The sequence below is a fragment of the Gasterosteus aculeatus genome, chromosome 20 (genome assembly GCF_964276395.1).
Source record: "Gasterosteus aculeatus chromosome 20, fGasAcu3.hap1.1, whole genome shotgun sequence".
Taxonomy (NCBI): Eukaryota; Metazoa; Chordata; class Actinopteri; order Perciformes; family Gasterosteidae; genus Gasterosteus; species Gasterosteus aculeatus.
Genome location: NC_135707.1, coordinates 20,009,696 through 20,036,286, shown reverse-complemented (window position 1 = coordinate 20,036,286; position 26,591 = coordinate 20,009,696). Strand labels below are relative to the sequence as shown.

The following is a 26,591-nucleotide window of genomic DNA, read 5'->3' as shown; positions in this document are numbered from 1 at the left end:
TCAGCAGATTCTTGCGAACAATGTTCAAGAATCAGTGAAAAGTTGAAGTTGCGCCAGGGCTGGATACTTCAACAAGACAACGACCCTAAACACCGCTCAAATTCTACCAAAGCATTCATGCAAAGGAACAAGTACAACGTTCTGGTATGGCCATCTCAGTCCCCAGACCTGAATATCATTTAAAATCTGTGGTCTGTTTTAAAGCGGGCTGTCCATGGTCGGAAACCATCAAACCTGACTGAACTGGAGATGTTTTGTAAAGAACAATGGTCAAAAATACCATCCACCAGAATCCACACCCTCATTGGAAGCTATAGGAAGCGTTTAGAGTCTGTTATTTCTGCAAAAGGAGGATCTACTAAATATTGACGTAATTTTTCTGTTGGGGTGCCCAAATTTATGCACCTGCCTACTTTTGTTTAAGTAATTATTGCACACTTTCTGTAAATCCTATAAACGTCATTTCACTTCTTAAATTTTACTGTTTGTCTGCTATATGATATATTTAATTGAAATTGCTGTTCCATTGCTGATCCATAAAGGAAAATCTTGAAAATGATCAGGGGTGCCCAAACTTTTTCATACCACTGTATGAGCATTAGAGCAACCTTTTTTGCCTCGCGGACCGGTTTCATGTTAGACAATATTTGGCGTACCAGTCTTCAACCACAGTCTGGCCCCCAATTTGTAAACCTAGGGGGAAACAAAATAGAAAGATACGATTGGGATGAAAACATACATACACATAACTCAGAGCGGGCCTGGCACACGAGAATTACCTGATGCAATAAACTCATATTTTAAGGATGACTCCTGATACTGCCAGTTAAATTAATCTTTTTTTGCAGTTGTATGTTCTTTGCTGTCTCCTCAGGGGGGCTTTTCCCCTTTCCAAAGAAGCTCTCCAAAGATGCTTAAGTTTGTAATTATCACGTGTCCGAGACAAGCTTCCTGAAATGTGACAAGAGGGTCATGTAATTGGGAGGGAGTTAGGTCATTTTTGTAAATTAAGCTTTTTTGGGGAAAAATAAATATGGTTATTCATTCTTTCTGTGTGGCACAGTGCCATTGCATTGAGGTCATGTGCTTTGATTGTGTGGATTAAACATTCTCAAAGTGCATCACTTCAGGCACATCTGTTTGAAAGGTTGTGTTTCACCAAGGTTAGAAATATGAAAAGGTTCATATTTATCAAAGGTGCAGGTTCTACTAGGAAAGTGAATATGGGGTATTGAAAGTGTTCATTCATATATATTCAAAGCGCCTTCGTTTCCTAACGACAACACGGATGTGGAAGGTTTTCAGACTTCTTTGTTAAGCTGTCACTCATGATTACACAGCCCTTTCAATCGATGTCCAGCCCATTAAACTTGTGATTACACGCCCCTTTTAGGTGATGTCACGCCATCTAAACCAGATCAGGGTCTGAAAGTGAAAATATACGATCTGAAAAAAAAGATTTGAAACTTTAAAAATTTGATATTAATCGGAAACGGAAGAATGAAAATAAATATTTTACTCAAAACCATTCAAGAAATGAATCAAAATGATTTGACCATTTTTGTATTTTTTGTCAAAGCAAATTAAAGGAGCAGCTCAGGCCCAGCGGTGCCTCCCCGTCTTACTCATCTGGGAGGCAATGACAGTAATGCTTACTGACCGGCCCATCGTAAAGGAATTGGTGCTGATGAGGTGTTTGTGTCAGCAGCTGCTGTGAGGGTGGGTTCCCTAAGGAGTCTATGGCTTACACATTCCATTCCCTTGCTTTGGAAAAAAAACTTTGGTGGAAATCTATAAAAGATAGCACCTATGGTCGAATCATGAGATCAATGCAAACAAATAAAGAAGGATCTTAACCTTGAAAATGAAAACTAATAACATTATCTTGTTCTTCAAGCCAAATGATGAATAAATTATGATTGGTCCTTTAGTCAAGTTTTTAAACTGAACTCTTATTTGCTTTCATCATTCAATACACATTTACACAAAAACAGGATTTGTATTACATTTTCTTTAGAATTCAATACTCAATAATTTAATTAAAGAAATTCTCAAAAAGAGGGTTTGCATAATACAGTTTTAAGCTGCTTCAGTGCTGAACATATATTTATTAAAAATCTTTAAATAAAAATGCTAGTTTCTTAGTTACTCTGGATACATGTGTGGGTATCTATGTATGTGTATGAGTCTGCACTTATTTTGCCAAAAAATGTTTTGCCCGGCAGTAATGCATCTTTCCAACGATTAGAGCAGACACGAGAGAAACAAGGCAGGAGGAAGAAAGCTCTGGTGTTAGACAGTGACAGCAAGCTGTCATTGTTGTATTGTTCCTACTGCATCTGGCTGCTGCAATGTTCCTCCAAATGGAATAAATATGTGGAATGACTGACTCCCCCAGGCCATTGCACCAGCTAAGGTCAAGCATAGTCTCCTTCCAACTCCTCTTTCACTGTACAGAGCGCTTCAGGTTGTGTATATAATATATCATCTCTGTTCCCACTATTTTGCTGTGCTGACAGTTTTAAAATCTGTTCACAGCCATATCTTCATACTTTCTCTATATCCAAAACATATGCTTGGGTTCCTTCCTGTGCACTTCACAGGAATTAATACAATTCTGACAATACCACATCTACTCTTTCCCTGTTGCTTCTTTTTCCAGCAGATTAATCAAACGCCTCATTACACAGATAATTATATAGTTTTAATTAATTTAAATTTACATTGAATGAGCCTGGAATGAAAATTTCTATTTTTAATCCAAGGAAATCTAGAGAGCGGTGCTGATTGAATTAATCATTCACGCTTCCCATACTCTGGCTATGTAAACCTCCGGGGTATGAGTGGGCTCAGATCTTAATAATTGCGAATGCAATTGCAAAAGTGACAGCTCTTTGAACTTCTTATTGAGAGTTGACCGCAACAGATTCCAAACACAACTACCACACCTAAAATTAGCTCTAGACCTTTTATCTACTCCTTGTAAATTAAATAACGAGGGAATTACACACACTGACCTTGGAACAACTGAGCAGCCAATTGTCTAATTACTTCTGGTCCCTTAAAAAGAGGGTGGCCACATTTGAATTTGTTGTAATTCCTACACCGTTCACCTGATTTGGATGTAAATACCCTCAAACTAAAGCTGAATGTCTGCTGTTACGGGCGGACGGACACCACCCTTAACATAAAGGCGAGACGCACACAAACCGGCTCGTATCAAAAATAATAGAGGGGTATTTTATTTAACAGAATGGATATTAAAAGGTAGTTTAATAATAAACTAAAACAAAATACAAATGCGGAACGTTTTCCACTGCAGGGTGGACGGCTGAACGGCAATCTTGAAAGCCATAACTTTATAATGCATGAATGCCTCTGGGGTTACAAAAGCAGATATTTGTTTTGCTCTAGGTGTAAGGGGAACTTGCCAGTAACCTTTTAGGAGGTCAATTTTAGTGACAAACGTGGCCGAGCCGACACAGTCCACACAGTCATCCATCCGCGGTAACGGATAACAGTCTGGCGAGTGATGGCATTCATACGCCTGTAGTCCGTACAAAACCTGTGAGTGCCGTCAGGTTTGCCAACTAAAAGGCACGGAGAGCTCCAATGGCTCAAGCTAGACTCAGCAATATTATTCTTTAACATGTACTCAACCTCCCGTTGGAGGATAGCTCGCTTCTCTGGATTTACCCTATATGGGTATATGGGTTTAGTCGGGCCCTTATCACCTACGTCTATGTCATGTTCCAGGACTAACAGGAAATCATCTATCCCAGACAATATATCAGCTGTGGCAAATGCTGTTGCTTCACCGAATAGGATATATATATATATATATATATATATATATATATATATATATATAGTTATACTTCTGGACCTTTTCTTTGGCCTTCTGCTTCTCCTCGTGATACTTGGCCTCCACCATAGATTTCAAGGTCTGCCTTGAAGGAAGGACATAGGTGGGGTCCAAAAGTGACACCAAGGCCCTAAAGCCTTGATTATCCACAACCTAAACAGCAAAAGAAATGTTACTATGTGTTTTACACAAATACCTCAATCTATGTGGCAAATAAATATCATACCTTGAAGGGCTGCGAATCCTTGACAATCATGTTCACCAGTGCCTCGTCAATCTTGGCCTTCCTATCACCTACAATACAACAGGCCATGGATACATAATATTATTATACTATAATACTTTTTAATGAGTAAATGCTGGAATAAAATGAATGTATAAACATATATTATATATTTATAACATTAAGATTACATGTAGAAGGGACCTACTGAATTAGAGGAATTGTACCCATCATGGATGCTTGCTGCAGCTTGACCAGCCTCATGCTTGGCACAAAAGTGCCTCAGCATGGATGAGGTGTTATTGTTATAGGCCAATTGCTGATGGCAAAAAACACATTGGACCTGAACAGAATTTACAAAAACACATTTTTCACAAATAAAATAAAGGCACATGTATAGTTTAACTACAAATAAAAATAAACATCCATAATTACACAATACAAATTACAGACTTGGCCTGCCTATTACAAACCTTGTTAGAGGAAATGAAATTGAAGTGCTCCCACATCTCGGAGCGACCCCTCTTTGCCACAGGTTCCTATGTAAATTTGGCCTTTGCTGGGACTGCTACTACTACTGCAACAACAACACTGACTTTGACTGTATCAAACAGACAAGCCCGAACCCTGTTTCGCGCCCATTTGAATCAAATCGAAACGGTCACGTAACTGTGCGCCGGAACGAAGCTCCGGACGTCACTGATCACGTGATCAGCAGCGAACTAACCAAGCACGATACATTTGCTTCGCCTTGCACTCAGTGCTGTAGTGGTAAAATTAGAGGTGGGTAAACTCTGAATTTTGTGATCATACAGACCTCGACGCGATGCGAAGCAACGCAACACAAAGCGTCGCGACTCTGTAAGGCTGTCCTGGCTATATTGCATTATGTTATCAGTAAAAGTCATATACTGTCAGGTCGCCACCCTCAGGAGGCGTCGGTGTGTTGGCACCAACCAGCACTCGAGGGGGCCGGACGTCAGCACGGAGGTGAGAGCAGGGCCCAGCTGCGTCTCATCCACAATCACCCACCTGTTGCTGCCTTCCAATCAGGGGAGGTATTTAGGAGCGGCCCCGAAGCCTCTTCCCCGCCGGATTGTTAGTCTTGTTTGTGAGTCAGACCGATAACTCAGGTCGAAGAACAGCAAGAAGTCAGAGGCCGCTGTTCTAAAACTAACCAGTGTCCTGTCTTCCTCTTTTCACCCAGGCACCTGAACGGGCCGCATGGCCCACGCACCTCCCCGGGAATCCCGCTCACTGTTTTTCCCCCACCTCTGGAATCCGGGACCGCCGTCACCACCCCGTCACCTCCTAGTCCGGTGCCTCCTTTTCACGAATAAAATACATGGTGACTAACAAATCTGCGTTTGGGTCTTTTCCAGTGGAGGCAATACGTGACAGAACAATCCGGCCCAAAGACATGGACCCAGCAGATCTACAATCTGTCCGCGGGGCCGTCACCAATCAAGGAGCCCTGCTAGATCAACACAGCCTAGCACTTCAGGAGATCATGAAGGGACTACAGGAGCTCTCAACCAGTGTCGCCGGGATACAACACCGACTCAGCGCCCCGGTTGGTCCTCCGGCTCCGGCTCCAGATCCTGCTCAAACACCGCCAGTGCCAGTCCCTCCCTACCATCGGGAGCCACAGGTTCCTACCCCGGAGAGGTACGATGGCGACCTCGGCAGCTGTCGAGCCTTCCTACTACAATGTGGGTTGGTCTTCGACCAACAACCAACTTCATTCGCCACGGACGGGTCAAAGATTGCTTTTGTGATTGGACTGCTACGTGGAAAAGCCTTAGAGTGGGCCTCAGCGGTATGGGAGACACAGAGTAATGTGGCAAGTACCTACCCAATGTTCACCTCAGAGATGCGTAAATTATTTGACCACCCAGTGCGTGGTAGAGACGCATCCAAGAGACTACACGCGCTGCGGCAAGGTACCCGAGGCGTCGCAGACTACGCCATTGAGTTCCGGACGCTAGCCGTTGAAAGCGGATGGAACGATGAGGCCTTAGAATCTGTTTTTTATAACGGATTAAGTAGCCAGATCAAGGACGAATTGGTTTCATACCCTGAACCAGAGACTTTAGAGGATCTGGTTCAATTGGCGATTCGGGTAGATAACCGATGCCGGGAGCGACAGAGAGAAAGGAGGCGCAGCGAGTCACCCCTCCCCCGAAGGGTAGCAACCTCATATTCTGTTGGAGGGGGACCTCCCAGGTACAACGCCAGATCACCAGCGGGGACCAACAATGAAGAGAGGCCCGAGCATGAGCCCATGCAACTAGGCCGATATCACCTTGACGAAGAGGAGCGGCGGCGCCGGTTTGACAACAACAGCTGTCTTTTCTGCGGGCTACAAGGACACTACCGTTCCTCCTGTCCTCGGCGCTCATCAAACAGGAGGGCTCGCTAGATGTGGAGAGAATACTAGCGAGCCAAGTACCCATATCTCCCAACCCCCGGCCCAGAGCACCACTGCACGCCACGCTCTCAACAAAAGGTCAGTCTTTTCGATTTCAAGTTTTAATCGATTCTGGGGCAGACGACAGTTTTATTGATGCTGATGTGGTGAGACAACTGGGCCTCAACACCACTCCTCTGGAGGGGGCTGTTGAGGCTGCTACTCTTGACGGCAGGCTGCTGGCCAGGATCACCAGCCGAACCGAGCCCGTTAAGCTATTTATTTCAGGTAACCACCAGGAAGAGATCAGCCTGTTAATTATTTCCTCCCCTAAGATTCCGATCGTTCTAGGACTTACGTGGTTGGTTAAACACAATCCGGTAATCGACTGGCCAGAGGCTAGGATAACCAACTGGAGTAAGTTTTGTCATGCTCATTGCCTGCGGTCTGCAAGTCCGAGACTAGAGAACAGCCAGGGATCCACCCAATGCGCGGCTGACCTATCCCTCGTCCCCACTGACTACCATGACCTGGGGGAGGTTTTCAGTAAGAATCGGGCCTCATCACTTCCACCTCACCGCCCGTACGACTGCGCGATTGAATTAAAGTCTGGTTCCACGTTCCCCAGTAGTCGTCTGTACAGCATCTCTAAACCGGAACGGGTAGCCATGGAGAAATACATTAAGGAGTCGCTCGCCGCCGAGCTCATCCGTCCCTCTTCGTCTCCATTGGGAGCAGGTTTTTTTTTTGTCACCAAGAAGGACGGTTCCCTCCGGCCATGTATTGACTATCGCGGTTTAAACGAGATAACCATCAAGAATAAGTATCCGTTACCACTCATGAACGAGGCCTTTGATGCACTTCAAGGGTCCACAATCTTCACTAAGTTAGACTTGCGTAATGCATACCACTTGGTGAGAATTCGTAAGGGAGACGAGTGGTTGACAGGATTTAACACACCGTTGGGGCATTTTGAATATCAAGTCATGCCGTTTGGATTGACTAATGCCCCAGCGGTATTTCAGGGGCTGGTTAACGACGTGCTCAGAGACATGTTGGGACGTTTCGTATTTGTGTATCTTGATGACATCCTCATATTTTCTAGAGACCCCACCGAACACATTCAACATGTCCGCCTGGTGCTACAACGTCTCCTGGAGAACAAATTATATGCCAAAGCGGAGAAATGTGAATTTCATGCCGACACTGTTTCATTCCTGGGCTACGTCATTTCTGAGGGACAGGTGAGGATGGATCCAGCTAAGGTGGAGGCAGTACTTGGATGGCCTAGGCCCGACACGAGAAAGCAACTTCAGAGGTTCTTAGGGTTTGCTAACTTTTACCGACGGTTTATTCGGGATTACAGTAGTGTCGCCGCTCCCCTTACTGCACTTACCTCCTGTAGCAAACCCTACGTGTGGACCCCAGAAGCAGAGGGGGCGTTTGGGGAACTCAAGAGGCGGTTCACGTCTGCTCCCATCCTTGCCCAACCTGATCCGTGCCGGCAGTTTGTTGTCGAGGTGGATGCCTCTGACGTGGGGCTGGGAGCGGTGTTATCCCAACGCACCGCGACGGACGGTAAGCTCCACCCCTGTGCTTACTTGTCGCGTCGGTTGTCCCCGGCCGAGCGCAATTACGATGTGGGCAACCGTGAGCTACTGGCCGTCAAGGTCGCCCTAGAGGAATGGCGTCATTGGTTGGAGGGTGCGGAACTACCGTTTGTGGTTTGGACAGACCATAAGAATCTCGAGTACATCCGGTCAGCAAAACGCCTCAACTCACGTCAAGCCAGGTGGGCCCTGTTTTTTGGACGTTTTTCCTTCTCCCTGACTTACAGACCTGGATCACGTAACACCAAACCAGACGCCCTATCTAGAGTGTTTTCCAGAGAGGAGGAGGGGCGAGAGCCGGACACCATCGTCCCCAAACACTGCTTGGTCGGGGCAGCCCTGTGGAGAATAGAAGACGAGGTAACCTCTGCCCTCAGAGTCAACCCGGGGCCAGGTAATGGGCCTCCGGGCCGGCTATTTGTGCCAGATAATGTGAGAACTAATGTCCTGCAGTGGGCTCATGGCTCAAGGCTGACGTGCCATCCCGGAGTGGCTCGGACCATGGCATTTCTAAGGAGACGGTTCTGGTGGCCAACCATGGCTGACGACACAAAGGGATACGTCGCAGCTTGCCAAGTGTGCGCACAAAATAAGGTATCTAATAGACCTAGCGTCGGATTTTTACGCCCCCTGCCCATACCACGACGCCCATGGTCTCATGTGGCACTGGACTTCGTGACCGGACTACCCCCGTCAGAAGGTAACACAGTTGTACTCACCGTGGTTGATCGTTTCAGCAAGTATGCCCATTTCGTTCCACTCCCCAAGCTCCCGTCAGCAAAGGAGACGGCCTCTATCCTTGTCAAGGAGGTGTTTCGCATACATGGGTTGCCTTGTGACCTGGTCTCGGACCGGGGGCCCCAATTTTGGAGAGCCTTCTGTAGGGCCATTGGGGCCACAGTCAGTCTGTGCTCGGGATACCATCCACAGACCAATGGTCAGGCAGAGAGAGCTAACCAGAAACTGGAGATATCTCTTCGATGTCTAGTGTCTGCTAATCCCGGGTCCTGGGCCTCCCAAATCTACTGGGCAGAATATGCCCACAACACCTTGCCCTCTTCCGCAACAGGTATGTCCCCTTTTCAATGTTTGTACGGCTATCAACCTCCCCTTTTCCCATCCCAGGAGAGAGACATCGCCGTGCCCTCCGTACACAGTCACATCCGTCGCTGTCACCGAACCTGGCATCGAGTCCGCGCGGCCTTGCTCCGCTCCTCTGAGCACTACCAACGGCATGCCAACCGCCACCGGACGGCCGCCCCGACCTACAAAGTAGGTGACAAGGTCTGGCTGTCCACTAAAGACCTTCCACTGAGGACGGAGTCTAGAAAACTGTCTCAGAGATTCATTGGCCCGTTCGTAATTGAAGGGGTCATCAACCCGGTTGCGGTCCGATTGAAGTTACCTAGGTCCCTTCGTGTTCACCCCACTTTCCACGTGTCCCGTCTTAAACCGGTCCTCCTCAGCCCCCTCCTGCCCCCTCCCCCGCGACCCCCCCCACCACGGATCATTGACGGTGCTCCGGCTTACACAGTGCGTAGGATTCTGGACTCCAGACGCCGGGGCCGGGGAACCCAATACCTAGTGGATTGGGAGGGTTTTGGTCCAGAGGAGCGGTGCTGGATTCCCCGCCGCCAGATCCTGGACGCCGTCATGGTGAGGGACTACCATCGCCGTCGGCCAGACAGGCCTGGTGGGGTGTCTGGAGACACCCGTCGGAGAGGGGGTACTGTCAGGTCGCCACCCTCAGGAGGCGTCGGTGTGTTGGCACCAACCAGCACTCGAGGGGGCCGGACGTCAGCACGGAGGTGAGAGCAGGGCCCAGCTGCGTCTCATCCACAATCACCCACCTGTTGCTGCCTTCCAATCAGGGGAGGTATTTAGGAGCGGCCCCGAAGCCTCTTCCCCGCCGGATTGTTAGTCTTGTTTGTGAGTCAGACCGATAACTCAGGTCGAAGAACAGCAAGAAGTCAGAGGCCGCTGTTCTAAAACTAACCAGTGTCCTGTCTTCCTCTTTTCACCCAGGCACCTGAACGGGCCGCATGGCCCACGCACCTCCCCGGGAATCCCGCTCACTGTTTTTCCCCCACCTCTGGAATCCGGGACCGCCGTCACCACCCCGTCACCTCCTAGTCCGGTGCCTCCTTTTCACGAATAAAATACATGGTGACTAACAAATCTGCGTTTGGGTCTTTTCCAGTGGAGGCAATACGTGACAATATACAATCAATGAAAATGAATAAATGTGTTAGTAGTTTATTAAATTTAAGAAAACAGTAAAGAAAAGTATGTCAACACAACAACACAATTGCAGATTAAGAACTATGTACATACGGAGTCTCCTTTTTACAGTAGTGCCCAGAGGGCCTCCTTGTCCTCCACGTCAGGTCCTGCCTTGCACAGAGTGTGTTTTGGGGTTCATGGCTCCTCTGTGCTTCTCCTCTCTCTATTGGACCTGGTGTTTCTCCTCTCCCTGTGCTCTCTGCATCATTGCCTGTCCTATCACTGCATGAAAAAATATGTTGAATTTAAGAGTTAACCAGTTAAGCAGCCTGTCAATTACACTGACAACATAAGTTAAAGGAACACTCATGTACTACCTATGTCATCATAAATAGCCTACAGCATGTTTTGTTTTCACATTGAGAACTGACTTGTTTTCTAACGCTTACAGGCTACTCTACACCTTTCATGACTTACAATAATTGATTAAGCATATAGGCCTATTCAGTGAAGCAACAGCTTTGCTCCCCGCTCATGATGACAGGGGAGGCAGAGCCTTTGAACATTGACTGGATTTTCTCCTAATTATGTGCGCACGTCACCAGGCGTTTTTCTTGTCCTTTTACCGTGCACGACCAGCAAACACAGAGCGCGCGACTACTACCCCATCCCCCCGTCGGTCGTTCCGCCCGCAACGACTACTACAGGGTGTCTGTTCCCTGCAAGCCCCAAACTTCTATTGGCTTTCCATAAAAATGTCTGTCCGGGTGGGGATGAAGCCAGGAAACTTGTGCAAGAACATGTTTAAATGCCGTACCCTTTGACACAACATTAACAACTATAAACTGCTTTATAATGGCTGGTCGTAGTTCTGCTAGAGGGTCAAGGACGGGTTCCTCAAAACTGTTAGTGTTTCCACACCACTTAGCATAAACATGCTGACCTTAATGCTCTGCATCTATCGATTGAATAAGTTACATTCATATATGTTACCCGTTTACATGTCATGGGAAACATTCAACCTCAGTGACACAAGGGTACATCTGATGATACATTGTCAACATTGCATGTATGTCAGACTCATCCAAGATTGTCTGGTGGAATGGAGAAAGAGGCACCACTGTACAGATTTCTAGGAAAAGTCGTTCTGCTGACACCAAAACACTGCTTTACATAAAGCATATCAGCTGTTTCAAAGTCCCAACCATTTGTCTTCCTAAAATACTGGTCCTTCCGTATAACAATAACCTCGTATGTGATTGGAGGACCCTTAGACTCCTCGTCCAATCACGTGTGAGGTCATAGGCATGACTCAGACAGCAGTACTTGCAAGACGAGCATACAAACACGTGTGTGTTACTATATTCAGAAGAACTGTATCTCCAGTTCCTTTGTTTGGTTTTTGCTGGTTCGTGAATAACGGCTGGAGGACGGCTCGCGTTCAACTCGCCTTCAACTCCTCTCCGGGGTCACCAACTTTCGGCCAGTCCGCAGACAGACGAGAAACTGCTGAATGCTCTCAGTGGATCGTCTCGTCAACTCCAACAACAAACTGCCGATATCAACGAGCGGTTCGCTCCACTGGAGCGTTCGGGACTCTCCAGGTTGTTGTCAATGGAGGAGAGGATGGCGGCTCTGGAGGAACTGAGTCAAAGAAGAGGAGACGGGCGCACAATCCCAAGATAGCGGTAAGAATACGTTCGATGACTGCAAGCTAAGCTAAAAGTAGCGTAGCCTAAAACGAAAGCTAAGAGTAGCCTAGTTGCCTTACAAGTGAGCAGAAACAGCTTTATTAAAGTGTGTTTTCTTTGCCGTGTCGTTTACAGGAAGCGGTGTGCCGTCTTCACAACTCCGAGACGAATTACAGGCGCTACGAACCGGAGCAAGGGTAAGATTTACTGCATATGCTTTCATTCTGCGGTATAAGGGAATATATACGTATGGATACCATAGGATGGATACCGATCATAACTGTACATTTTGTTTTCACAGACTAATCTCGCCTCATAATGAGGCGGTGACCTCGTATTTGCTCCGGGAAAAGTCCAGATTTAGACGACATCATTGTGTGTAAGTGACACTGTTTACTGTTTCTCCTTCCTCGTTAAATGTTACTGTGACTTGCGTTTGATTTTTTTTGTATTCATACCACACTCATTTAATTGTTTTCCAGCCGCCTGTAAGACGTATTTTGAGACGGGACGCAGGACCTTCAGGTTTTCCAGCCGGAACACTCATTGCTGGCGGAAGCTGCGAAGGATTCAGCGCGGAGTCGAGCGAGAAGAAAGAGGGTCAGAGTTTATTTGCTGACTTTTTCAGGTGCATTGATAGATGTGTTGTGTCCATACGCATCGCATCGCACAGCACTGATTCATTGTTGTTTTTACAGCTGCTGGAATTGAGACAAAGTGTGCTGGCTGATGACGAGGTGGAACTCTGGAAATCCGCCACCGTAGAGCTCACGTCGGACGGAGAGGATGGCGTTGTTGGCGGGGTCTCGGGGTGGATTGTACAGTCGCCACACGCACACGAGGCGCCTGCACAACAGACCTGCCTCGGAAAACACGCCGCCAGTGACGGTCTACAACCCCGAGGAGGCAAACTGACAGTTTACTGAGCTGTAGTTTTTAAACCGCCGTTACCCAAGTGTGGGCAGATCCTCACTTTGTATGTAGTTGTTGTTTGTGTGTTGTTAATAAAGCTCTTTCTTTGCATAAACATGTGGCAAATGTTCATTTTCTCTATAAATTCATTGATGTCCTGGTTGGTATCCTAATAATAGTGTAGTAGCCTACATAGGATAACCATGAAATGAATATACAGCATAATATGAATATATAAATATATATAAATAAAATGAGGCGGGTGACCAATAGCGACAGATCTGCCAACCAATCACGAGTGATTGAAAGTTGTGGTTTCATCCAATCATGAATAAGGAAACTCAAGCCTGGTCTGCCCAAGTGTGGTTTTGCTGCCAATCACGAGTGATTTTATTTGTTCGTAAGTTGTGGTTTCATCCAATAAGGAGTAAGGATATTCAAGCCCGCTCGGCTCGGCCACCCGCGGTTTCGCTGCATTCATATGCTAATTCGGGCCATTCGCACCTCCGCCAGCTCTCCACCTACGTCATGGTTCGTTTCCGACAATTTGTGGCACAGACAAACGCGACGTGCGCGGGTTGCAAATTGTCGGAAATTGTCGGAAATTAGGGAGATTTCCGGGCGTTTACGGGAACGAAAATCTCACTTTTGATGCAGTGTCTATTACCGCTGGGCCGCAGTGACCACCCGTTCCCGCTGGGCCACAGCGACCTCCCGTTCCGTATAAAAAATAATATAGGGGTATTTTATTTAACAGAATATTATTAAACTTTAATATCCAAACTAAAACAAAATACGGAACGTTTTCCACTGCTGGGTGGACGGCTAAACCGCAATCTTGACAGCAGCAAGCGCCGTTGTGCAGACTCTCAAGGATCTGTGTGCGCCTCCAAAAATGGTCCAGGAAGCCTTTTGTAGCGCAAACACAGGCTCCGCTCAGGTGTGGCTCATCTGTAATCAAGAGACACACATTGTATGCACTCAAACTCATGTAGCAACAAACACCAGAGCTGGGCGACGTAACATCTGCCATTAATGCATTTTTTCATTTCAACTCCATTGTTGTGTACAAAATAATGAAAAATGTGTCTATGTCCAAATATTTATGGACCTAACTAAGTATTTTGTGCTCTCCAGAATTGTTGGTTACCACATGAAACTCAAACCTTTTGTGTCCGTTATTGTGTACACCTCCATCATACAATACAACATCACATCAGTAAGAAGACACCTCACAGTGGTTACACATAGTGTAACTTTAATTGTTGATCAGTATACAGACTTCAAGGGGTTTGGTGTCTTACCTTTCACCTGCAAGGGACATGATGCACATCCTGTTATCCATGCTCCTAGACCTGTTCCAGCACGATTGCGGGAGCTGAAAGAAGAACTTAACCCTAGGACATAACTAGGAGTTATAAAGAACGTCGAGGAGCCCACAGAATGGGTTCATTTGATGGTGTGTATCAGAATGCCAAATGGAGACTTGCGCATGTGCATAGATCCTAAAGATCTGAACAACAACAAAATAAGGGAGTATTATCAGATCCCAACTAGAGACGAGATCACAAGCGAGATGGCCGGTTCAAAATATTTTAGCAAACTGGATGCCCCTCAGGGTTTTTGGCAGTTGGAACTGCATGAAGAAAGTATTGCATGTTCAAGAAAACATATGGCCTTTACTGCTTCCAAAGGTTGCCTTTTGGAATATGCTCTGCCCCAAAAGTGTACCACCGGGCCATGGGGCACATAATTGAAGGAATTGAAGGCGTGCATGTGTAGCGGTTGTACTCTCTCTCTCTCTTGTGTTGCGTTTTTAACATCACCACCAGGACACGGACCACATTCGGCTCCAATCAACCGTTTATTTCGCGACGTTAGACACCCTGGCGAACAAACAGAAGTTAACGTCTTCAGAATGTACCTCGTGGCATCATAACAGTTGCACACCCTGCAGCAGACTAACTTTAGCTACGAACATGACATACCTGGCGAACATACAGAGGTTAACGTCTTCAGAAAGTACCTCGTGGCATCATAACTGTTAAACAAAATAAAACACATGAGCTAGTTGAATCTAGCATTGGCATTGACAAGGGGACTTTCTACAGCCAACTTACCAGTTGCACACCCTGCAGCAGACTAACTTTTTAGCTAAAGGGTGTCGCACCCCCGTCCGCAGGGACCCAATAGAGGGCACCCACGGGACACCCTGTCATGACTTGTAGCGATGGCAAGTGGATTCAAACACCCGTTACACATGTGTATGTGGATCATATAATTTTGTGGAGTGCCTCACTGGAACATCACAACAGAAGGTCAAAGTGCTTTAGATAATACAGCAGTATGGATTGAAGTTGAACAGAGCAAAGTGTCAGTTTGACTTAGAGACAAGATGTCCAAACCAGATGTTGAACCAGACAAGAGCATGGTGAAAGCAATACTGCAAATGCCCAAACCTGAAGATAAGAAATCCCTGTGAGCTCTAGAGACGGGGAATTATTTTCATATCTCCGTTGATAGCGGCAATGGTATGGGGCATCGATGGCTTGGTAGTGGAAAGCCTTCAGAAAGGTAGGAAAGTCAGTAATGTGGGTTTAGGATGACAGTGATAGTATTGTGATTAATAATGACTCAGTTTAGGCAGTTTATATAAGGCCATATATAAGACGACGATTAACCAGTTAGTCCCTATCGTTGCAGGAATGAGGAAATGTGGACATGAAATATATCTAACAGTTGTCCAGAGAACAAATCATATGTGTAGGTGAATTTTGAAACGTGTTAGTGTCATTTACCATACTATGTTACCAAAGATACTGCTACTACTTTTAGGCCACCTGGATTGTATATTTAGAACGGAAATCTATTACTTAATTCTGAGTATGACACACATTATATGAATACGTCCACAGTAATAGTAATTTAGGTTTTAGAATATAGTGGGGGTACACTCACCTAAAGGATTATTAGGAACACCTGTTCAATTTCTCATTAATGCAATTATCTAATCAACCAATCACATGGCAGTTGCTTCAATGCATTTAAGTTGAAGACTGGAAAAATGTGGCCCAGTCTGATGAGTCTCGATTTCTGTTGAGACATTCAGATGTTAGAGTCAGAATTTGGCGTAAACAGAATGAGAACATGGATCCATCATGCCTTGTTACCACTGTGCAGGCTGGTGGTAGTGTACTGGTGTGGGGGATGTTTTCTTGGCACACTGTAGGCCCCTTAGTGCCAATTGGGCATCGTTTAAATGCCACGGCCTACCTGAGCATTGTTTCTGACCATGTCCATCCCTTTATGGCCACCATGTACCCATGTACCCATCCTGCTGGCTACTTCCAGCAGGATAATGCACCATGTCACAAAGCTCGAATCATTTCAAATTGGTTTCTTGAACATGACAATGAGTTCACTGTACTAAAATGGTCCCCACAGTCACCAGATCTCAACCCAATAGAGCATCTTTGGGATGTGGTGGAACGGGAGCTTGCCCTAGATGTGCATCCCACAAATCTCCATCAACTGCAATCAGGAAACATTTATTGCCAAAATATGTCAGACATACAAGGAATTTGTCTTGGCGGTTGGTGCATGACAGTAGACAGTGTAACAATAGACAACAAGACAGCAGTGCACAAGTAATAAAATAAAGTAAAATGAAATGCTAATGCAATGGGTTAGTAGAATAAGGCTATGGGTTAGTATAAAAAAAGAAAATTAAGTAAAAAATTAAAAATATTAAAGTTAAATATTTAGCATAAAGTGCACTAGCAAACAAGTAACAAAGTGACAAGTGACGACAAAGTGAAAAATTACAGTTAAAGTGACATGTGCAGTATGAAGGGGAGTGATCGGTGGAATGTCATAGTCAGACAGTGGGGGACCGGGCTCTGTTGATGAGCCCGACTGCTGACGGAAAGAAACTGTTCGTGTGGCGGGAGGTCTTAGTCCTGATGGACCTCAGCCTCCTGCCAGATGGATGGGGCTCAAACTGTTTTTGTCCGGGGTGAGAGGGGTCGGCTACGATCTTTTTAGCTCGCTTCAGTGACCTGGAAGCGAACAGGTCCTGCAGGGACGGCAGATTGCAGCCAATCACCCTCTCTGCAGAGCGGAGGACACGCTGCAGTCTGCCCTTGTCCTTGGCTGTGGCTGCAGCGTACCAGACGGTGATGGAGGAGCAGAGGATGGACTCGATGATGGCCGTGTAGAAGTGGACCATCATCGTCTTTGGCAGGTTGAATTTCTTCAGCTGCCTGAGGAAGAACAACCTCTGCTGAGCTATCTTTGTGATGGAGCTGGTGTTCAGCTCCCACTTGAGGTCCTGGGTGATGATGGAGCCCAGGAAACTGAAGGAGTCCACAATAGTGACAGGGGGAGTCACACAGGGTAATGGGGGAAGGTGGGGCTCTGTTCCGCCGGAAATCCACAACCATCTCCACTGTCTTTAGAGCGTTGAGCTCCAGGTTGTTCTGGCTGCACCACGACACCAGATGGTCAGACTCCCACCTGTAGGCGGACTCATCCCCACCAGAGATCAGTCCAATGAGGGTGGTGTCATCCGCAAACTTCAGGAGCTTGACGGACTGGTGACTGGAGGTGCAGCTGTTGGTGTACAGGGAGAGGAGCAGAGGGGAAATAATGCAGCCTTGGGGGGAACCGGTGCTGATGGTAAGATGATATCCTATCAATATGGGCCAACATTTCTAAAGAATGCTTTCAGCACCTTGTTGAATCAATGCCACGTAGACTTAAGGCAGTTCTGAAGGCGAAAGGGGGTCAAACACAGTATTAGTATGCTGTTCCCAAAAATCCTTTAGGTGAGTGTACATCATGCAGTACTGCTTACACTGATTATACATGTATTATATGCATAGTGTAATTTGATTTACTTTCATTAACCTTTTTAGGTTGGAGTCAGTTATTCCTATAAACTGTCTCCAATAAAAAAAAAATCATTGCAGCAGAGATGGGACATGCCGCCAATAGACATGCAATATTTTGTTTTCCGAATTAGCAAAGCTTCAAAACATTTCCGTGATATCAGAAAGGTTTAAAAGAAAATAAATTATGCAATTTTAAATTAATGCCGACATTGCTACCGCCAGCATTGACTATGTTACTCCATGCACACGTTCCTATGCCCTCTCTTACATCTGCACCATCCCTTACCCCTGTTTACCTTACCTTCCATCAGTAATCCTCATCCATACTATCTCACCACCTAGGAAAGTGTACGCACATCAAAGAGCTTCACCGTCATCAGTACAGGGACAATCAGCAAACATTGGATAATTGGTTGTTTGTGGAGGCTCCCCTCAATCCCGCAGTATCTCTCGGACAGGAGAGGTGCGTCGATGCAAGAAGTGAAGAGTGACAGGCTCATAGCCTGAAGCAGAGGAAGGAAATGAAAGCAAGGAATAGTGAGTGATGACAATGTGGCCCCTGCAAGCTAAACAATGACTCTTAACTACCAGGCAAAGATTTTAATTCAGTTGACCGTACAGTAAGTATTGCCCCTGACCGGGATGATTGAGCCAAAGTTATGATCTTGTGCTCGTCTAAAAGATTAACTTTGCAAGCTTGTGTTGTATGACTGATATAACTATTTAATGTTCTATTCGGAGGAAAAAGCCACAGACTAACAGAGTTTAAATAACGGACCTCAGAAAGAGAAGTGACAATTTGCCACCATAGTCTGCCGTCTGCTCCAGAACTTGACTTTTAGTTTATTTCCGGTTTCTTTCCACAATTGTGTTTTGAGAATTCAAAGTGGATCTTTCCAAAATAATGAATGGCAATCAAGACATAAACACGCAAATTAAATGATCAAAGTTTTATAAAGATCACAAAGTTATATCTTACATCCCCAAAAACCTGTTTTTTTCACAGTTGCATACTAACACCTTTTAATTTAGTTTCATTAGTTGTCTGATTTTGGTGTTTTATTATTTGAACCAAAGCGATACTGACATAAAACAATACAAAGTAAATATGACGGTTCCACAAAATTCTCTTTTAGAAAATAAATTCTATATATATATTATAGAATTTTATATATATATATATATATATATATATATATATATATATACATAGAAAACTGCTGTATTGATTAATCTTGATTGAAGTAAATCAAGATTAACAAGTGAATGATTCGGCTTTAATAGCTTTATTCTTTCATGCATGAAATTATTTGCATGTATATTTTCTCAACAATACATAATCAGCATCATTATTTATAACTTCATCGTTTTTATTGTCATCGGCATTATTTAATCCTTTTTTTCATCTATTTATGCCATACATCAATTTATTTATGCATTAATCCAGCATTAATTGTATAATTTAAAAATATATTCAGTCCTTCTGTCACTATTTCTCATTCTAACTTCATTTTTTCTAATTAGCTTTGTCTTTCTTATGAACTACAGGTTTGTAACATTTCACAAAGTAAATCCAGTCTTGATCATTAGAAAGGCATTCATTTAACCAGCTGCTAATGTGAGGCTCAATGGGAGTCATGTTAGCACTCCTGCGTGGGAGGTTGATTAGGGCTGAAGTGAGCAACGTCACAGTAAATCAGTTCTCAGTGTTAGCTGTGCCTTACCTGCATTCACCTCCACTGTTTACACATCCAACCAGAAAAACACTAAATGCCTCAAACAAGGTTACGGTACAAAAGAGGGTAATTTTCATGCTTCCTCTGATACCTGATGTCTGCGTGTGTCTGCTTTCAGGAGGTTCACTGTATTTGGGGGCTGGGCAACCATTGTTTTATGGCAGTGGTCCCTTACCACGGGCCGCAGAGAAAGAAAAATAGCTGACATTTTTCTGAAAACTTTTATTTTGAAAAATGAACGGATTATCTCCCAATTACATGCACCTGTCCCTCTTGACACATTACAAAACCGTCAGCAAAGCGTTTTGCAGTGCACGTTGACCGGTTCATGACCAGTCTGCAAAATATTGTCTAACATGAAACTGTGAGGCAAAAAAGTTTGGAAGCTGCTGCTTTATCGTACATATAACATTGCAGGGTAATCCCATGGAGGCGGATTAGAGGGTCCTTGCATTCAATTTTTTTCGCAGACTGCCTTTGTTCACTCAGTCCTCGCTTCACTTCACCCTCAGTTCACTAAAATGGGGCTTTTATCAATTTGTGCTGTCTGATTTCACTGCAGTTTTAAAAAATACAATGCCAAACAAATACAGCTCTGCATGGGGGCAAGAGTCTGTTATATTGTAATAAATTACTTCTAGTTTTATGTTTATCTAATAATGCATGAAGTTGTGCAGCTTCCAAATCATCCTCTGTTATCGGAATCCCTCTTTTCTGTGTGTCAACCTTAATTTAAATGTACAATCGCTAATGTCCCCAATTGTCATGGTTTGGGTTTGTTTCATGTCTTATTTTGTAGTTTTCTGCCTCTTGTGTCCCTGGGTAACTTCACTTCCTGCCTTGTCCTGTCATCCCCTGTGATTGTTTGATTGTTTCCACCTGTGTCCAATCACCTGCACCTCCCTAGTGTATTTAAGCCCTGTGTGTCTCTTGTCGCGTCATTGTCGAATGTTGTCTGGATGTTCCTGGTTCCCGTCTGCATTTTTTTCCCCTTTGCCCTTTTTGGATTGGACAATTAAAGTCTTTTTTGTTTTTGAAGTCTTACCTTCCCCGCATCCCTGACATATATTTGAATATCTGGTTGCTCATTAGGCACGTCAATAACACAAGGTTCCCAACTTTTCAAGAAACCTTGGAGTGGTATTTATTTTGTCTGGGGTGTACGCTACAGCCGACGGGGGGAGTAACCAGCGCGGCTTGGTCTGATTTTTTTTTTTCAAATTGGGTGTGTGGCGAGAGTGCGTGACTAGAAAAGAGTAATTTATTTAAGTTCAAACGTATTTAACAACATATTACCACACAAATAAGTAAATTAACTAATGGCCAAGATCTCGCTCTCTCCCACACCATCACGCTCTCTGCGCATAGTGGGGTAATTACAATAAACAAATGCTGAGTGCTGATCAAGAGTTTTGTGCAAGCAATTTAATGTCGGGATTCTTGTCCCTAATATGGCAGGCTTCAATAAGTGATTGGAACAATCATTATTAACATTAATTGTTAAAGGTTTTACCGTACCGACATTGAACGCTGTGCTGGTGAACATGGAACTTTTCCTGGCGCATGAAACGGCAAATAATCAAACTAGTGCATGAAGCTGTTGTAGCCTATTTTATTCATGTAATATATAGTCAGTACAGTCAGGCGCGCCGCGCACACCCGCAAAAGCAGACAGTCGCGCAACTGCTGCGCTATTGATTTTTTTTTTTTTTTTTTTTTTTTTTTTACATTTGAATATTTATTTTGAAATTCGAATAGTTAACAACTATTCGAATATTATATCCCCAACTCCTCCATTTTGTTCCCGTCTCCACTTCTTGTCACCCTTCAACCATGGAGTGGATGTGACAGATAATTAGCAAAATAGATACCAACCTTCACTGGCATCATACTCAAAAATAATTCAAAAACAAGCACACTTTGTATTGGTGTTTAGCTTCCAGTGGGTTAAGTTATGCCATCTAGGATCCCCTTGCACGGGAGGAAATGGGCACTTTCTAGGTGATGGTTTCCCACCTATAGTGCACCTAGTGTGCTTTTTATATTATTTAGCCTGCCCCTCAGACACTGGGGAGACAACTCTGCTTTGATCCACTGGACCTTCGGCTCTTCTTCATTGTATATCCTTCAGTAGAGGGCTGTGATTGGTGTACGTTATTATTTCTGTGTAAACTGTGAGGGGTAGATGTCAATCAGGACTGGATGTAGCAGTGTGAGATGATTAGAGCTTTTCCCTCCAGGATGCATTCAGAGACTAATCAGAGTAATCACTTGGTGGTGGTGCCGCTTTCGAAGCCATGCCACAGAGCACCGGGGAAACCTCCAGTGAGGTCTTTTTTTTGGTCTAATGAGATGAGAGGTGGATGAAACCCAGACATGCAAAATTACTTTAAGGATATAAGTCTCATCAATTAAGGATATCAGCCAGTGACGTGCGGTGAGGTTCATGGCTGGGGAGGGACTGACTCTTTCAAAGTCAGAAGTAGCATGAATTCACCATTCAACTAGGTGCTTGCACTTCGACTACTGGTTATGTTTCATATCCCGTATCATATATTCTTTTATAATACGGGGCAGATGAAATCAAGCATTCTGAGAGACAGTCACTGGTGTACTGAATTGAGCCATAATGTAATGTTACCAGTTTATATTGACCTGAGCGTTCCAGATCAGTGCGGTGATCAGAATAAGTTGTTTTTTTTACAATTTTGCGCGACCGTTTCATTTCAGTTTTTAGCTCTGTGGCGATCACCTAAAAACATCCCGCAAATGGGCAGTTTTGGGAAATGAGAGCTTTCGCAACAGATTAAAAAAAAAAAAAAAAGGGAAAACGCATGAATCTATGTGATTAATGTGGCCAAGATTAATGCAACAAAACATACGTTTGTTTACTTCCAGATCAGATGTTGACTGTGTAAACTAAACTGCCGCTAGCTGCAGTCAATTACATCAGGATGGAGAGAGCTTTTTGTATTGGAAGTAAAACTAACAGAGGCCCAACATACAGCGGAGAAGTGTGCAGAGGAATTACTTAACGTGTCAAACCGAATAGGGGTGAGTGGCCAACGGACCACTTAAAGCACCGGTATGCTAAGCTAGCTGCTAGGCTACTTCCATCTCAACATCTCTACCATGCGCGGCACGCAAGCTGCAGAGGACCACCAGTGGGTCCCTAAAAGACCGTGGTTTGTAAACGTCCTGGCTAAATGTGTGGAGATTGGCACTTCAAACACAGCCGTTAAATTATGAAGAGTTGAGAGCAAAGTGCACGTAGACAGCAGGAAGACTCGCTAGTTCAACATGTTCCACCCGGTGGAATTCTGACAAGATGATCAAATTTGTGTAGTTGTGTTTAAAATAACATTAACAATTAAACAACAGTGTATAAAATACAAGCTTTCTAAAGTGATTACTCATTACTTTTAAGATTTAGTCCTTTGGAAGTGTAGGATATTAGAAATAAACTGACGACCCGGTTCATAAATTAATAAAATGCATTTAGTGTAAACCAGAATACAGCCATGATTCTGTAACTATGCAATCAATAAAGTAATGAGAATATTGTAAAGCCACTGTAATTTTGAAACTTTAATCAATAGAATAATATTATCGAGGTGTTAAAAGAATAAGCGTTGCACTACAAAGTTATTATATTCTTTTGATTATAACTTTTCGATCCCCGATGTCCTTTGTCTGTCCGGAGTTTCTTCATTTTGAACACAACAGAAGAAAAACAAACATTCATTAAAAAGACATTGTACATTAATAACGTTCATTAATCGATATTAATGAATTTCAAAATGTGGATTTATTTTTTAATATATTGACAGCCCTACTAAAAACGATACAATTGATTCAAATCGAGGTATGAGGTGGGTGGTGGGGGACGGGCGGGGGGGGGGCTGTCAATGTTCATAAATCATCAAAGGGTGGCTCGACAGAAAAGTTTGGGAACCACGGGTTTCCCACTATGCTTTGTTTGGAGGATGAGAGGCAGATGTCGCCTTTTAATGACCCTTTTGCACACATCAATCACCTGTCCATAAGACCATGTGAGCCACAAAAAGGCAGACAAGACGAAAATCTGCTTGACCTGTCCAGGACTAAATTAATTATCCAATTACTCCTTTCCGAGTCACTGTGCTGCCCAGATAAGTTGAGAGCTATTTACAACAGACTGGCGACTGCTTTGCTAAGATAACATAGGGCCAGTTGCCGTGTAATCACTTCGCATGGTAAACGATCAGCACAAAACTCCTGAGACTGCCAAAAACTCCTTGCACCTCAGAAAAGTCATCAGCATATTTTACTTTTACTGTCAGTGACTGATGAAAGCGTCATGAACAAAAATACAAAGTAAGTGGAAATAAGACAAAACAGATGCATTTCAACAAAATTCACATGCTCAATTTCTCTCAAGCCCATCTTGAGCCCATTTCCAGCATGTGTTTCATTACCATTAAAGCCATCAATTTTGTTTTTATCTTGCCCAAAGCTCTGGGAGTGGCAGGAAAAGTGTTACCCGGAAGCGGGTATTATTCCGGTCTATTCCTGTCGAGAGCATCTCGTGTCTTCATTTCTTATTTTCTCTCAATTTCAAAAGAAAGCTCTGACTCAAGTTACATTCAAGTAGTAAAAAGGTCATTACCAAAAGAATGGACTCCACCTGTAGAATGTTGAAAGTTTAATAACAAGCAAAAATAAACCACATTTAAGCTGGACCTCTGCCAATCACATGGGAGAAAGGACAGCAAAGGTCTCAAAGGTCTATGGAGTATGTAAATTCTCAACATGAAGCTGGAAAAAAGGGGCAGTGAGATCAATATGGCATATCACTTGCCTGCAGCACTAATAAAGACATCCAGAGCCCAGGCTTAACAGATGAGGGGTGGAGGCAAGTGTGGTTGTTTGAAAAAGCAATACAGCTTACTACACAAGTTGCAACATCAGAGCCAATGTCAAACAGAGGTGGACAGAGGTCATATACAAAAACATAATTATTGTTTTGAACCAGAAACCCGTTGAACGAATGGCACTAATGTGTATTCATGACTGGCAAGCAAAAGAAAGCAAGGCCAGGGTGAGTGAAAATCCACACACACTTTATAGAGTAGTTAATCTGCACTTTGATTTTATAACCCTTTCATAATGCTGTGAGGCAGGAAAAAAACAAGGAGGTTGACCCCGATCATAATCCTGACCTCTCCTTTAAGACCAGAGGCAAAGGAAGCGGAGGTTCTATGCATAAAAAACCTGAGGCATTTTCTGCCCCTCACCCTCAATTGAGAATAAAATGTTACTTTCTACTTTAACAGGAGTGGAAAGTGTTTGTGTGGGAGAGGAACCACGAGTAGCAGAGTTGGCTGCAAAGCTTATCGGGTACCTTCTGCATGGGAATGACATCGGTTCGACAGGACGAACAGGGTTGGTTAGGGTTCCTGTGTACCAACTAGACCTTCTTTTGTCTGTGAGCATGCAGTGCGGCAGGGCTAATTAGACATGCTGATATATCGAAAATATCTGTAAGGCCAGCTGTTGGATTTTGGCAAACCTGTTCCTCTTTTTCTCTTGAACAGGGGAACACGTTAAATAACACGTGTTATTTAAGGCTATGCTTAAGACTCCTCTTTGGTAACCCTTACAGTAAGGGCTGGCTCAGGTCAGCCTAGGCAGCCCTTAGATAAGCTGCTATAGGCAGATTTGTGGTTATACAAAATGAATTGAATTGAGTGTGACGCCCCTCAATGTCTTGTCACATTGTGGTAATGTATTTTTGTACAACAGAACGGAAGTGCCTGATTTTAAATATATTACCTAGTTGAAAAAAGCAGTTTTCCAGCAGCTGCTGGATACCAGAGCAGAGCAGAGAAGAGAAACTATATCACGAGACAGCTGACTTCAGAGGTGCTCTGGGCTTATCAAGATAACCTCAAACATCAAAGTTGCTAGTCATCCAAGTTTTGATGTCCCTGAGACATTCTTGATGTCGAACAAGCTGGCCGGTCTTGTCTGGCTTGATTGACAGATACAATTTTAACAACAGTATTGTCTGGATAACAATAGACGTTTATGCAGTGTTTTCTGAGTAAATTATAAAGTTACTAAAAATATAAATATTTAGCACAGGTGGACTCCATTCAAGTTGTAGAAACATCTGAAGGATGATCAGTGGAAACAGGATGCACCTGAGCTAAATTTTGAGTGTCATGGCAAAGGCTGTGAATACTTATGTACAAGTTTTCGTTATTTATTTCTTAAGATTTGCAAAAATTAGCAAAAAACAGTTTTTACTTTGTCCATTATGGGTTGTTGTGTGTAGAATGTTGAGGAAAATAATGAATTTAATCCATTTTGGAATAAGGCTGTAACATAACAAAATGTGGAAAAAGTGAAGCACTGTGAATACTTTCCGGATGCACTGTATATTGAAAGCATTTATGTTGGATTGAGTGACGTCATGAAGGCAGCAGGTGCAACACAGAAGAACTGCATGGGGCACGAGAGCATCATCTTAAATGAACCACATGAAAGTATAAATATAAACACATTTCCATGATTTTTTTCCAAAACTGCAGAGGATTTTATTTTTTTCCAGGCCTGGAAATGACCAAAATTCCAGGTTTTTCCTGACCGTACGAACCCTGTTACTAGACAATGGTCTGACAAGAGGGTTCTGTGGAGTGTTAAATGTTCTACCATACACCAGAACCAGGTCGAGGGTGTGGTTAAAAAATGAGTAGGTCTCCGTACACTCTCAAGAATGGACATGGATGTGCACTGTGGGCTACAAATCTGGATGTAGCCTACAATGCCATTGCAAAACAGATGTATGGACATGCAGATCCAATAGCAAACACACCTGAGGGCTGCACATCTTCTCCTTCTATCTTCTCTTCACTCCCAATGGCTCCTTCTTTATTCCTGCACAAACATGAGCCATGTTTTCCACTGCAGACCACAGGAACATTACCAAATCACCAGAATTGTCCACAACAAAGCACAAATTGACTGTATATATTTACCAAAATA

General features: G+C 44.1%; 2 long non-coding RNA genes across 2 annotated transcripts; both read left to right on the top strand.

Moving 5' to 3' along the window:
- The first annotated feature begins 5,042 nt into the window (after nucleotides 1–5,042).
- Nucleotides 5,043–5,448, top strand: LOC144389451 (uncharacterized). Its single transcript, XR_013453516.1, has 2 exons — nucleotides 5,043–5,199; nucleotides 5,296–5,448. It is a non-coding gene; the product is annotated as an uncharacterized LOC144389451 (long non-coding RNA).
- A 3,534-nt stretch (nucleotides 5,449–8,982) lies between these two features.
- LOC144389452 (uncharacterized) lies at nucleotides 8,983–10,286 on the top strand. The gene is made up of 2 exons (XR_013453517.1): nucleotides 8,983–10,037; nucleotides 10,134–10,286. It is a non-coding gene; the product is annotated as an uncharacterized LOC144389452 (long non-coding RNA).
- Nucleotides 10,287–26,591: the final 16,305 nt, after the last annotated feature.